General features: G+C 35.1%; 1 long non-coding RNA gene across 1 annotated transcript in view; it reads right to left on the bottom strand.

The window, feature by feature from the left end:
* The window catches only part of LOC105472985 (uncharacterized), a 148,413-nt gene that overhangs the window by 66,805 nt on the left and 66,996 nt on the right, over positions 1-14,612 (bottom strand). The window lies entirely within an intron of this gene.

The following is a 14,612-nucleotide window of genomic DNA, read 5'->3' as shown; positions in this document are numbered from 1 at the left end:
CAAGTACCATGGCTAGGTTGTAAAATAAACAGACCAGTGCAAGGCCATGAGCCCACCTCCGTAGCAAGGATGAGCAGGGCTTCAGTCCCATTTGGACTATATATATGAGCATGAAGAGGGATGGTTTTTTGAAAGAAAGTAGCTATTACCAAAACAGAAAATGGATGCAGGGCAAGAATATACAAGCACACAAAACCCTCTCCCAACAACCTCCCTCACTATCTTTCACACACACACACATATTACGTTAAGAATCTCGGCCGGGTGCGGTGACTCATGCCTGTAATCCCAGCACTTTGGGAGGCCGAGGCAGGTGGATCACCTGAGGTCAGGAGTTCGAGACCAGCCTGACCAACAAGATGATACCCCGTCTCTACTAAAAATACAAAAATTATCTGGGCATAGTGGCGGACACCTGTAATCCCAGCTACTCAGGAGGCTGAGAAAGGAGAATTGCTTGAAGGGGTGGAGGTCAGGGGAGGAGCTGAGATCACACCACTGCCCTCCAGCCTGGGTGACAAAGTGAGACTCTGTCTCAAAAACAAAACAAAACAAACAAAAAAAACCTTAATTTCAGAAAAAAGGAAATTCAAACATTGTTGATAAAATCTATGTGTTTTGATATATAATGTCAGTTATTGCAAAACTTACATGTCATTTATTGCAAAACTTAAAACACGAATAGGTTTTGTTTTTGTTTTTTAAAGAGGAGTGTTACTTAAAAAGCTGCAATTCTAAAAAAGTCTTGATATCTAGAAACCCTCTCTATGGCTTAATTATTTTAATTACTATTTATGAAATAAAATATTTCTAGGTTTATATCCAAAATCAGACACTTACTAATGTATGACCTTTAATAGTATAATATAAATAAACTATGGTTTATTTAGTTTCAAAATATCAGTAATAGCACTGTTGACTGAGCTAGTGTAAGAAATGAGGTAAATTCCTTGGGAAAATTTAACTGCCTAATATATAGTGTCTTTGGTCACGATGACTATATATAATGGGGGGGGGAAATAAATGTATTAATTGAGTAAGTGAAAGGTGATATCCCATAAAATTAGAATTTCACAAAGTTCAGTATCATAAAAAGTTGTGTTCTATTGTTTATATGATGTGCCTTATATATTTCTTGAAGTTTAAATAATTATTTATTAATGGGCACTATATGACATTGATTTGTATATCTAAATTTGCAATATCATGTAGTAGAATCTCAGCAAGTACAGATAACGTGTATCAAACATATCAGATTTCTTCCTCAGCCTTTCTGTGGCCACAAGAGCATTCGTATAAATCGAATAAAATGAATGAACATTATTAATGTGTTAGTCAGTATAAGTAAGGCATGAGGAGCTTAAAATACATTATATCATGTCCTCCCTGTGGCGTGAGGAGCTTAAAATACATTATACCATGTTTATTCCACTAATACTATTTTGTGGTGAAGTTAAAGCTAAATTAACCATGTGTGACAAATTTGATGGCCTAAAAGAAGCGACTAAAATCATACGAGAGATGTGAATACAGTTGCCATTGTCTTGGTAAATTTGTGGATACAGTTCTGTTCAGATTATATATGAACTGCATGAATCTAAATTCATCATTGTCATCTTCTGGAAATAATTTCTACTTTGGTAATGGATATGATAGTGATAAGTACGAATTTAAATTAAACAAATAATAAAATTAAAAAAAAATACTGGGCACAACACGATGACCTTAAAGAAAAAATGTAGATACATATATGCCTTTAAAAAAATTTCATCAAAAATTTCTATAGTGAAATGAGATACCAATACAAATCTGAAAATAATTAAATCACAAGTAGAATATAGTCATCCTTTCACATACACGGGATTGGTTACAGAACCCAAGTGATAATCCAAATCCATGGAAACTCAAATTCCTGACATAAAATGGCACAGCATTTGCATATAACCATTGCTCATCCTCCGGTATACTTCAAATCATCTCAAGATTATTTATAATATGTAATTCAATGTAAATGCCATATAAACAGTTACACTGTATTTTTAAGTATTATTATCTTTGTATTATTGTGTCATAATTTTTATTGTGTTTTTAAAAAATACTTCCAATCCATAGTTGGTTGAATCTGTGGACGGGGGGACCTGTAGACTCCCAGCAAAAACTGTACGTGAATATAGAACAGTAATCAGAGGCCCCCAATGTGTCTTTCCTTCCTGCTGTACTTATCCTTTACCTGCTCTGAGCACTTAGTCTTGTCACTCTTTGCTCTCAGATCCTACTCCATTGAAACACAATAAATGAACAAAAAATGGAAGGCAAAGGGGAATCAAAACCAGAAGCAAGTCAGAAGAGTGAAAAGAAGAAACATATTTCAAAGCAATGTGGTTTTGGATAAAATAATTTGGATAAAGGCAAAATAATGATAACAAAGAAGTTCGCCCTAGTATAAAATAAGGAAGCCAGGAATAAGCTCTAGAATCTAAAATTCTCTAGGAAATAATAATATGTCTCTTAGTCACAGTTGCAGGCACTCAATGTCTTCCTGGAATATTCCCAGTATTTCTCAGCTTTTTAATTACAATGTGTGTTTAATTATTAAGTGTGATTTTACATTATATAAGACACAATGTACTAAGAACAAGGCTAAAATGATAAATAAAATGGGCTAATTCTTATTAAATTGGCTTATAGTGATTGGGAGGGGATTCTGATACCCTAGATGTAAACAGTCATGAAGGTGCAGTGTTGTTAGCAGCCTATAGTGGACAAAGTATCCATGTTCTCATTCCTGAAACTGAGGAATATGTTATCTCATATGACAAAGGGAAAATAAGTTTGCAGATGAAAATAATTTTGCTAACGAGCTGATCTATAAACAGAAAAATTATCCTTCATTATTCTGGTGGGTCCAATGTAATCAAACTGGTTCTCATAAATGAAAGAGAGGGGCAGGAGAGTCAGTCTGAATCATCCATGGTGAGAAGTAAATGCCACATCCATTGCTGGTTTTGAAGATGAAATGGGGCCACCAGCCAAGGAATGAGGGAAGCACCCGGAAGCTGAGAAAGCCAAGGAAATGAATTCTATCCTACAGCCTTGAGAAAGGAACACATCTCTATTGACACCTTGATTTTAGCCAAGTTAGAAATGAGTCATATTTCTGATCTACAAAACTGTAAGATCATACATTGTTTTAAGCCACCAAATATGTGGTAATTTGTTAAAGGAGCAATAGAAAACACAGCCCATGGATTTCACTGAGGAGTCACAGAAGCTATCTGAGAAATAAGCGCCATTTTAGCAGACAACTGAATGCTCCAAATATTCTGGGCAGGACGCAATAAGCACATTGTACAAAGTAAATAGGAATAATTGTGCAGACAATGGAATAGGAGAGAGAGCAATACACATTTTGAAAAACTAAAAAGAAGTTCAGTGTAGCTGTATCTGTTGTACTCTGTGTGGTGTCTACTGAACAGTAGCAGGAAGCATCCGGAAATGAAAAATTAGAAATCTGAGAAAATGTACGAAAAGATAATGAGGCTTTGAAAGCCATGATAGCAAATTTAAAATTATTTCTAACAGCACAGGAATGTCATGGCACTTTTTTTTTTTTTGAGATGGAGTCTCGCTCTGTCACCCAGGCTGGAGTGCAGTGGCCGGATCTCAGCTCACTGCAAGCTCTGCCTCCCGGGTTCACGCCATTCTCCTGCCTCAGCCTCCCGAGTAGCTGGGACTGCAGGGGCCCGCCACCTCGCCCGGGTAGTTTTTTGTATTTTTTTTTTTTTGGTAGAGACGGGGTTTCACTGTGTTAGCCAGGCATGGCACATTTTTAAAAGGGAGTGTGTGTAGGTGTTAGGGGCAGGGTGATCAAATGTTCATTCTAGACATTTTGCTGAAGCTGCTCCTGAAAGAGGCTGGCGAGGGCCGCTAAAGTTAGGAGGCCTTGCACTAACCCAGGACAAAGTCACAATCGAAGTCTTGGCTAGGACTGTGACAAGTAGGATCCAGGCATGGGACTTGAAATCCTCAGGAGTTGCCTTGTTTTTTCGTTTTTTTCAAGAAGGAGTCTCGATCTGTCACCCAGGCTGGAGTGCAGTGGTGCAATCTCGGCTCATTGCAACCTCTGCTTCCTGAATTCAGGCGATTCTCCCGCCTCAGCCTCCCAAGTAGCTGAAACTACAGGTGCCCACCACCATGCCCGGCTATTTTTTTGAATTTTTAGTAGAGACAGGGTTTTGCCATGTTGGCCAGGCTGGTCTTGAACTCCTGACCTCAGCTGATCCACCCACCTCGGCCTCTCAAAGTGCTTGTATTACAAAGGCGTGAGCCACCATGCCCAGTCCTGTAGTTGCCTTTTCTTTCAATATCTTGATTAGAAGGAGGCATATGTGGCCGGGCGTGGTGGTTCAAACCTGTAATCCCAGCACTTCGGGAGGCAGGAGGTGGGTGGATCACGAGGTCAAGAGATCCAGACCATCCCAGCCAATGGGACGAAACCCCGTCTCTACCAAAAATACAAAAAATTAGGCGCCTGTAGTTGTAGCTACTTGGGAGGTTGAAGCAGGAGAATCACTTCAACCTGGGAGGCAGAGGTTGCAGTGAGCCAAGATTGTGCCACCGCACTCTAGCCTGGGGACAGAGCAAAACTCTGAAAAAACAAAACAAAACAACAAAAAAAAGGAGGCATGTGGCCCCACCTGAATTTATATCCTTAGGCTTAAGAAAAATGTATCCTGACATAGAAATAGACTAGCTGTCTAAAAATTCTCAGCATATTTTTTATGCACACAAACTCATAGGTGTTCACTCCAGTATATGAGTTATAAACAAGTTTTTACTTGATATTTTGTAGAATAAGCCAGAGTATTTTAATAGAAGTCAAAATGTCCTGCTTCTATTTCCATCCTGTTATTGAATTACTGTCAACCTCAGAAAAAATTTGAATCTCTTCTGGGCCCCTGTTATCGTTTGGGGGAGATTAGACAAATTGAATGTGATAGTATAGGTTAAATTAAATAAAATAGGTAATATTTGATCGATTTCAATTTATAAAATCGGCAAATTTATATAGCTCCGCTTACTATTTTTTTCACTTAAAATAATCACATGTAATTTTTCAACATGGTAGAGAACCACAAACCAGGACCCCTGTTTTTAGTCTTAAGGTCAGTGGAAAACAAAGAAACATGCCTCTATATTTACTTAAAAATGATTGATGAAGACATATCTAAATATCTATAAATTAAAATTATGTTTTTCTATTACAAATAACTCATAACACCAGCTCTTTAATTCTGCCACAATTGCAGATGCCTTAGGCACATCTCTAAGGGTAGATTATTGTTTAATAAATATGTACTATATTCATAATTATAGGAACAAAATGTTAAAATTAATTTCTTGGACATTTTTTTTTCTTTTTGTAATCTTAACAATGTGGAGCCCTATGTTCATTATTTCTTGTAATAAAAGTACTCAAGAATGCCTTAGGTAATTGACCTATAATGGTGATAATTTTCTCTCTGCCTGAGAAAATTACTTTCAATTTTAAATTTCTTCCTAATCTTATGGGACTGATTCACCTTGTCAATTCACTTGTTTTTGATTTCCCATTTTAATTAGTCTCAATTTAATTACAATTGATTGAGTTGAAATATGAAACATAAACTCCCTGCACGAATAGAAAAATATCGTTTTCTCAATAGGCATCAACTTACATGTTAGAGAAAAATATACAAGTAACTCCTTTGCATGTGGTTTTGTACATGAACTTCCAAGTTTATTTTCCAGAGATTTTAATAAATTGATTTTTTATAAGAACAATAACATCATCCCTGGGGTCTAAGTTACTCTTCTTCACTCTTCTTTTGCAGACAGAGAGCAAGACCAAGAGACAGAGAGAGAAAACCTACAGGTGATTCTTATACATGATCAAAGTTAAGAGCTAGAAATTCTATACATTTATTCTCTGTCATTAATTCCCTCCTCCATTTTTTAGTCTAATTAGAATATGTTGATATAGTTAAGCACCTTTTTAAAAACATAATTGCAATTAGACAGTGTTAGAAAATTAGGTTTAATTTGTTTTTTCTTTCCCAGCTGATTATCACAATAGCTGTCATTTATCCTTATTCTATGTTCATCCATTTTTCCCTGTTGTATAAATGAGATTTAAGGAATTAGTGCCAAAATAGTATTTTTAAGAGAAAGTCTTATTACACATTGCCACGTGGGAGACATAAATCCAGGGCAATTCTACCAGGACAGCAACCTCTCTTTATTCCCCATCCTGCCTCAATACCAATTTATCCACTTAGTATTCATTCCCAATTGTGAAAGAATATTTTAAGTTTTATTATAATACTTTTTATAAGATTCCCAAATTATGAGTATAAAAATGTTTAGTAGAATACAATATATGTGAAGATTAGTATTCAATATCTAGTTAAAACAAAAGTATAACCATGACTTTTTAATTACAATTGCAGTTGACTGTCACACTATCGGGCAGTGAACAATCTTAATATTCTATATATTTTTTAATTTTTATAAAATATGATCAGTTTTCAATGGAATACTTTTTTAAAATTTCAAAAACTGTTAATCTGCTAAAATGAAAGGCATTATGAATCAAGAAATACAATTAAGCAGACTTGGAGGTGAACGTGTGTGTATTCTGTAAGTAATGTATTTTGTATTACATATGTATAAAATAAGGTGCTTATTATAAATCAACTCTTCCATTTTCATGTGTCTAAATAAATGTTATGCATTTTATAATGTTTCCTTTGCAAGTATATGTAGTTTAAAAAAAAGTATGGCCAACTAGCTTTTGACAGCTCTTCGACTGAATGGTTCTTACAGATTTTACTTGTTTTCAACAACAGGCAAGAAGAGATATCATGAATGAACTCACATTCACAATTGCCACAAAAAGAATAAAATACTTAGAAATACAGCTAACAAGGGAAGTAAAGGACCTCTTCCAAAAGAACTACAAGCCACTCCTTAAAGAAATTTGAGATGACACAAACAGATGGAAAATCATTCTACGCTCATGCATAGAAAGAATCAATGAAAATAGCCATACTGCCCAAAGCCACTTATAGATTCAATGCTATTCTATTAAACTATCATTGATATTCTTCACAGAATTCGAAATAGAAAACTATTTTAAAATGTATATGGAAAAAAAGACAATTCTAAGCAAAAACAAAACAAAAACAAACAAAAAGGACAAAGCTGAAGGCATCACACTACCCAACTTCAAACTATGCTACAAGACTACAGCAACCAAAATAGCATGACACTGGTACAAGAACATAAGCCAAGAAAACAGAATAGAGAACCCAGAAATAAGATGGCACGCCTATAACCATCTGATCTTTGACAAACCTAACAAAAAAAGACATGCAATGGGGGAAAGGATTCCCTATTTAATAAATAGTTCTGCCTGGCCATCATGGTGAAACCCCATCTCTACTAAAAATACAAAAAACGTTAGCCAGGCATGGTGGTGTGTGCCTGTAATCCCAGCTTCATGAGGCTGAAGCAGGGGAATTGCTTGAACCCAAGAGGCAGAGGTTTCAGTGAGCTGAGATTGTGACACTTCACTCCAGCCTGGGCAAAAAAGCAAGACTCCATCTCAAATAAATAAATAAATAAATAAATAAATAAATAAATAAATAGTTCTGGGAAAACTGGCTTGCTGTATGCAGAAAATTGAAACTGGACCCCTTTCTTCCACCCTATGCAAAAATCAACTCAAGCTGCATTAAAGACTTAAATGTAAAGCTCAAAACTATAAAAAGCCTAGAAGATAATTGGTGCAATATAATTAAGGACATAGGCATGGGAAAAGATTTAATAATAAAGACACCAAAACCAATTGTGATCAAAGCGAAAATGGACAAATGGGATCTAATTAAAGAGCTTCTGCACACACACACACACAGTCATCAGAATGAACAGAAAACTTACAGAATGGGAAGAAATGTTTGCAATCTATCCATCTGACAAGGGTCTAACATTTTCAGCATCTACAAAGAATTTTTAAAAATTTTGCAAGAAAAAAACAAACAACACTATTAAAAAGTGGGCAAAGAACATGAACAGATATTTCTCACAATAAGACATACATGTGGCCATTAAACATGAAAAAAGGCTCAACATCACTGATCACTAGAGAAATGTAAACCAATACCACAATGAGATGCCATCTCACACCAGTCAGAATAGCAATTAAAAAGTGAAAAAATGCCAGGTGCAGTGGCTCATGCCTGTAATCCCAGCACTTTGGGAGGCCGAGGCAGGCAGATCACAAAGTCAAGGGATCAAGGCCATGGTGAAACCCCATCTCTACTAAAAATACAAAAATTAGCTGGGCATGGTGGCATGCACCTGTAGTCTCAGCTATTTAGGAGGCTGAGGCAGGAGAATTGCTTGAACACAGGAGGCAGAGGTTGCAGTGAGCTGAGATCACACCACTGCACACCAGCCTGGTGACAGAGCGAGGCTCCATCTAAAAAAAAAAAAAAAAAATAGTCAGAAAGCAACTGATGCCAGTGAGGTTATGAAGAAAAAAAATCACTTTTACACTGTTGCTGGAAGTGTAACTTAGTTTAACCATTGTGAAAGACTGTGTGGCAATTCCTCAAAGACCTAGAGGCAGAAATACCATTTGACCCAGCAATTCCATTACTGGTATATACTCAAAGGAAAATAAATCATTCTATTATAAAGATACATGCATTTGTATGTTCTCGCAGCACTATTCACAATAGCAAAGACATGAAACCTACCCAAATGCCCATCAGTGTCAGAGTGGATAAAGAAAATGTGTTACATATAAACCATGGAATACTATGCAGCCATAAAAAAGAAAGAGATCATGCATTGCAGGAACATGAATGGAGTTGCAAGCCATTATGCTCTGCAAACTTACACAGGAACAGAAAACCAAATACTGCATTTTCTTACTTACAAGTGGGATCTGAACAATGAGAACACATGAGCACATGATGGGAAACAACAGACACTGGGGGCTTTCAGAGGGTAGGGGTTGGGATGAGGGAGTTTGTGAAAAAGAATAGCTAATGGATGCTGGGCTTGACATGTAGTTGATGGGATGATCTGTGCCGCAAATCAACACGACACAGGTTTACCCATGTAACAAACCTACACATCCTGCAATGTACCCCTGAACTTAAAATAAAAGTTGAAAAAAAAAAAAAAAAAACCTAAGAAGAAACAAACATAAGTAAGTCTCTTTTAGCAAAAGGCATTCATTTCAAAATTATGTGTTGAGATATATGTTTCTGGGATGAAGGATGCAAGAGATCAAATCCTACCCTTCTGGCACTCTTTGTTTAGTGGAAACAAATGTCAAATTAAGTTTGCAAAATGTTCAGCAATAGTAGATTGTTTGAAGATTAATTATAAGACAGAAAGTAGAGTGCTGGTTGCCAGGGGCTGAGGGGAGAGGGGATTGGTGAGTTGATATTTAATAGGTATGGGATATTTCTTTTTTAAGATGAAAATAGTTCTGGAGATAGGTTGCAAAACCACATGAATGATACTTAACACTACTGAACTGTACACTTAAAATTGATTGAGGAGATAAATTTTATATTACATATAGTTTATGACAGTCAAAATTATAAAAAATAATTACAGCACTTTCATAAAATGGACCAATATACAGTGTTTAAAATATAAAACATAAGAATACCAAAAGACTATAATCCATGTGACACCACAATTAGAACTTCCTAAAACCTAATAAAATAAAACCTGATAAAATAGAAGAAGAGAGAAGAAGAAGAAGGAGGAGGAGGAGGAGGAGGAGGAAGAGGAGGAGGAACAAGTGGAATTAAAATTTTATCAGGAAGTCAAATAAATTCAAAGAACTAAATGTAGGAATAAAATATGGACTGGACAAGTGACTTTTTTTTCAGTAGAGATGGGGTCTCCACATATTGCCCACGCTGGCCTCGATCTCATGAGCTAAACCAATCTGCACCTTGGCCTCCCCAAGGGCTGGGATTACAGATGTGGACCACCATGCCTAGCCCATATCACTACTTATTTTTTTTTAATTTTATTTTAAGTTCAGGGATATAAGTGTAGATTTTTTACATAGGTAAATTTGTGACATGCAGGCTTGTCACACAGATTATTTCATCACCCAGCTATTAAGCATTAAGCCCATAGTTATTTTTGCTGATCCTCTCCCTCCTCCTCATCTCAACCCTCTGGAAGGTCCCAGTGTGTGCTGTTCCCCTCTATGTATTCATGTGTTCTCATCAGACAAATGACTTCTTCACTACCATTAAGATATGTACTGAAGAGAAAAAGGTGATTAGACAACCTTCCTGTCTTAGTCCATTCAGACATCAATAACAAAATACCAGAGACTGCGTGGCTTAAACAACAAACACTTCTTTGTTATAATTTTGGAACCTGAGAAGATTAAGATCAAGATGCCAGCAGATTCAGTCTGTTGAGGGCCCTCTTCATGTTTATAGGTGTTTGTCTTTTTGCTGTAACCTCATATGAGAGAAGGGATGAGGATGCTCTCTGTTACCTCCTTTATAAAGGCACTTACCTAATTAATGACTGTTCATCTCATCATGACCTAGTCAGTATCCAAGAGCTCCACCTCCTAATACAATCCCACTGAGTGTTAAAATTTATACATGACTCCACATCACCAAAGAAACAAGTTATAAAAAAAGCTAATAAACAACAGATACACAAAAACTTCTCAGTCTGATATCTCCTATTGAAGAATTATAATAATGTACTTTTGATTTTGCCACATGATTAATAACTTACAATCCCCCAGATGCTGAATAAAATACTAAAATATTACATGAAAATATATTTTTTCTCTTTGGGAAAAATTAGAATAATATCAGAAGAGTAATTTTCTATAATATATTTTAGATAATTTTCTCCATTTTATTATCTCCATTACCATTATCATTTCAAGAGGAAAAAGAAAAGACAAGAACAGCAACACATTGCTGTGGTTTGAATGTTTGTCTCCTCTCAAATTCATGTTGAAGTTTAGTTTCCATTGTAACAGTATTAAGAAGTAGAACCTTTCAGAGGTCCATGAAAGTTCTACCCTCATAAATGGATTAATGCTGTTAATTAAAGAGTGAGTTCTTTATAGATGAATATTTCAGTTCCATCTTTTCTCTCTTTCTCCACCCCATCCTTGCCCTTCTGCCATGGCATGACACAGTAAGAAGTCCCTTGACAGATGCTGGTAGCTTAATCTTAGATGCTCCATCCTCCAGAGCCATAAAGCAGTAAATCTGTGTTCACTATGAATTTACCAGTCTGTGGTATTCTGTTATAGCTGCACAAAATGGACTAAGACACATGTACATGTTGCCATAAACATAGTACCAAAGCTTCAAAGATTTGGAGATTAGAGCTCATATTAATATTTTAAATAAAATAAAGAACATTAACACTTAGAGGCTAACACTGTACTAATACTAAAATTTATCTAATCCAGAGATGAATAGAAGGAATTTTTAGAAATATCTTGAAACAAAGGAAAATGGATATACAACATAATAAAATCTAGGAGATATGGCAAAAGCAGAACTGACAGGGAAGTTTATAGCAATAAATGCCTATATCAAAAAGTAAAAATAAGCAAGCTAACAATAACACCTCAAGGAACTAGAAAAGCAAAAACAAACCAAATCAAAATTAATAGAAGGAAAGATATAATAAAGATCAGAGCAGAAATAAAGGAAATGAAGACTAGAAACATAATACAGAAGATTCAAGAAATGGAAAGTTGGTTCTTTGAAGAGATAGAATTGACAAATCTTTAGCTGGACTATGAAAAAAGAGAGAAAACCTAAGTAAATAAAGTAAAAAACAAAGCATAATAACTGAGACTTCAGAAATACAAACAACCATTAGAGACTATTGTGAACAACTATACACTAACAAATTGGAAAACCTAAAAGAAATGGATATATTCCTAGATACATAAAACCTACCAAGATAGAACTATGAAAAAATTGAAAATCTCAACAAGCCAAAAATGAGTAAGAGATTAAGACTAAAGAGTCTCAAAAAAAAAAAAAAAAAAAAAAAAAAAAAGAAAAGAAAGCTCAGACTTGATGGTTTTATTGCTGAATTCTACCAACCATACGAAGATAAACTAATACCAATGCTACTCAAACTCTTCAAAGATATTGAAGAGGAGGGAATAACTTTTAACCTCATTCTATGAGCCCAGAATTACCATGATAACAACACCACAAAGGAACACACAACAAAATAGAAAACTACAGGCCGATATCACTAATACTGTTTGGCTCTGTGTCCTCACCCAATCTCATCTCGAATTGTAATCCCCATGTGCTTAGGGAAGGACCTGATGGGAGGTGATTCGATCATGAGGGGCAGATTTTTTTCCATGCTGTTCTTGTGATAATGAGTTCTCATGAGATTTGATGGTTTAAAAGTGTTGCACTTCCTCCCTAGCTCTCTCTTTCTTCTGCCACCATATAAGATGTGCCTTGCTTTCCCTCCTGCCATAATTATAAGTTTCCAGAGGCTCCCCAGCCATGGGAAACTGTGAGTTAATTAAACCTTATTTTATTATAAAGAACCCCATCTCAGGTATTCTTTACAGCAGTGTGAAAATACTAGCAAATTGAATTCAGTGATGCATTAAAACGATAATACACCAAGATCAAGTGGGATTCATCCCAGGGATGCAGAAATGTTTTAACATATGCAAATCGATAAACATAATACATGATATTAACAGAATCAAAAACAAAACTATATACTTATTTCAATAGTTGCCAAAAAAGCAATTGATACAATTCAACATCCCTTTATATGACAAAAACCCTCACCAAAATAGTTACAGATGAAAAATAACTCAAAATAATAAATATCATATAGGACAAACATACTACTAGCATCATAATGAATGGGGCAAAATTGAAAGTCTTTCCTGTAAAGTCTGAAACAAAGCAAGGATGCCACTTTTACCACTTTTATTTAATATATAGTACTGGAAGCCCTGGCCAGTGCAATTAGGTATGAGAAAAAAATAAAGGGCATCCAAATTGGAAAGGAAAAATTCAAATTATCTCTTTGTTTTCAGGTGACATGATCTTATACTTCAGAAACCTAAAGACTCCACTAAAAATTTTTACAAATGATGAACAAATTCGGTAAAGTTGCAAGATAAAAAAATCAATCTACACAAATCAGTAGCATTTACATGTGGCAACTACAGACAATCTGAAAGGAAATCAAGAGAGTAATCCCATTCACAATAGCTACCAAAATCAAATATTTCAAATACATCTAACAAAAAAAAGATCTATACAAAAAAAGCTATAAAATGCTGATGAAATAAATTAAAAATCACAAAAAGAAAAGATATTTCATGCTCATAGAATGGAACAAAGTTAATATTGTTAAAATGACAAAACAACCCAAAACAATTGTACAGATTTAATACATTACCTATCAAAATAATAATATTCTTCACAGAAATTATTAATGAAGTTCTAAAATTTATCTGGAATTACAAAAAACTCCAGAGAGCCAAAATATCCTTGAGAAAAAGGAACAAAGCTGGAAGCATCAAACCAACTAACATCAAAATTTACTACAAATCTATAGAAATCAAATGGTACTGTCATCAGACACACAGACCAATGGGATGGAATAGAGGACTCAAATAAAAATCTATGCATTTACAGCCAACTCTTCTGTGACAAAGACACCAAGAACATATAATAGGGAAAACTCAGCCCCTTCAATAAACGGTATAGGGAAAAACTGGATGACTATGTGCAAAAGAATAAAACTAGGCCCCTGTTCCTCATTATACACAAAAATTAAATCAAAATGGATTAAAGACTTAAATCTAAGACCTTAAACTATGAAACTACTAGAAGAAAACACAGGGGAAGTGTGGTAGGTCTTTGGTCTGGGAAAAGTTGTTTTGTGTGTAAGACTTCAAAAGCACAATCAAAGCAAAAATTTAAAAAAAAAATAGGATTCTAAAAAGCTTATGCACAGAAAAGGAAACAACCAAGAAAGTGAAGAAAGAGCCTACAAAGTGAAAGAAAATATTTGCAAACTATCTATCTGACAAGGGCTTAGTAACCAGAATATATAAAGAGCTCAAACAATTCAATAGCAAAAAAAAAAAAACCCACAAAAAACAAGAGCAAAAGCACCCAAATAATCCAACTTAAAAATGGGCTAAAGTTCTTAATAGGCTATTTTTTTCAAAAGAAGACATACTAATACCTAATATAAGCATATGAAAAAACATTCAACATCACTAATCATCAGAGAAATGTAAATCAGAACCACAATGTAGTATCACGTTGCTTGACTTAAAATGTACTGTATCAAAAACACAGACAGTAACTGATGTGGGTTAGGATGTGGAGAAAGGGAAACCATCTTACACTGTTGGTGAGAATGTATTTTAGTACCACCACCATGGAGAACAGTATAAATGTTCCTCAAAAAACTGAGAATAGAACTACCATATAATCCAGCAATTCCACTAGTGAGTATATAATCAAAAGAAAAGAAAT

This window comes from Macaca nemestrina, chromosome 6, assembly GCF_043159975.1.
Source record: "Macaca nemestrina isolate mMacNem1 chromosome 6, mMacNem.hap1, whole genome shotgun sequence".
Classification (NCBI taxonomy): Eukaryota; Metazoa; Chordata; class Mammalia; order Primates; family Cercopithecidae; genus Macaca; species Macaca nemestrina.
This window is presented reverse-complemented; position numbering and strand designations above follow the sequence as displayed.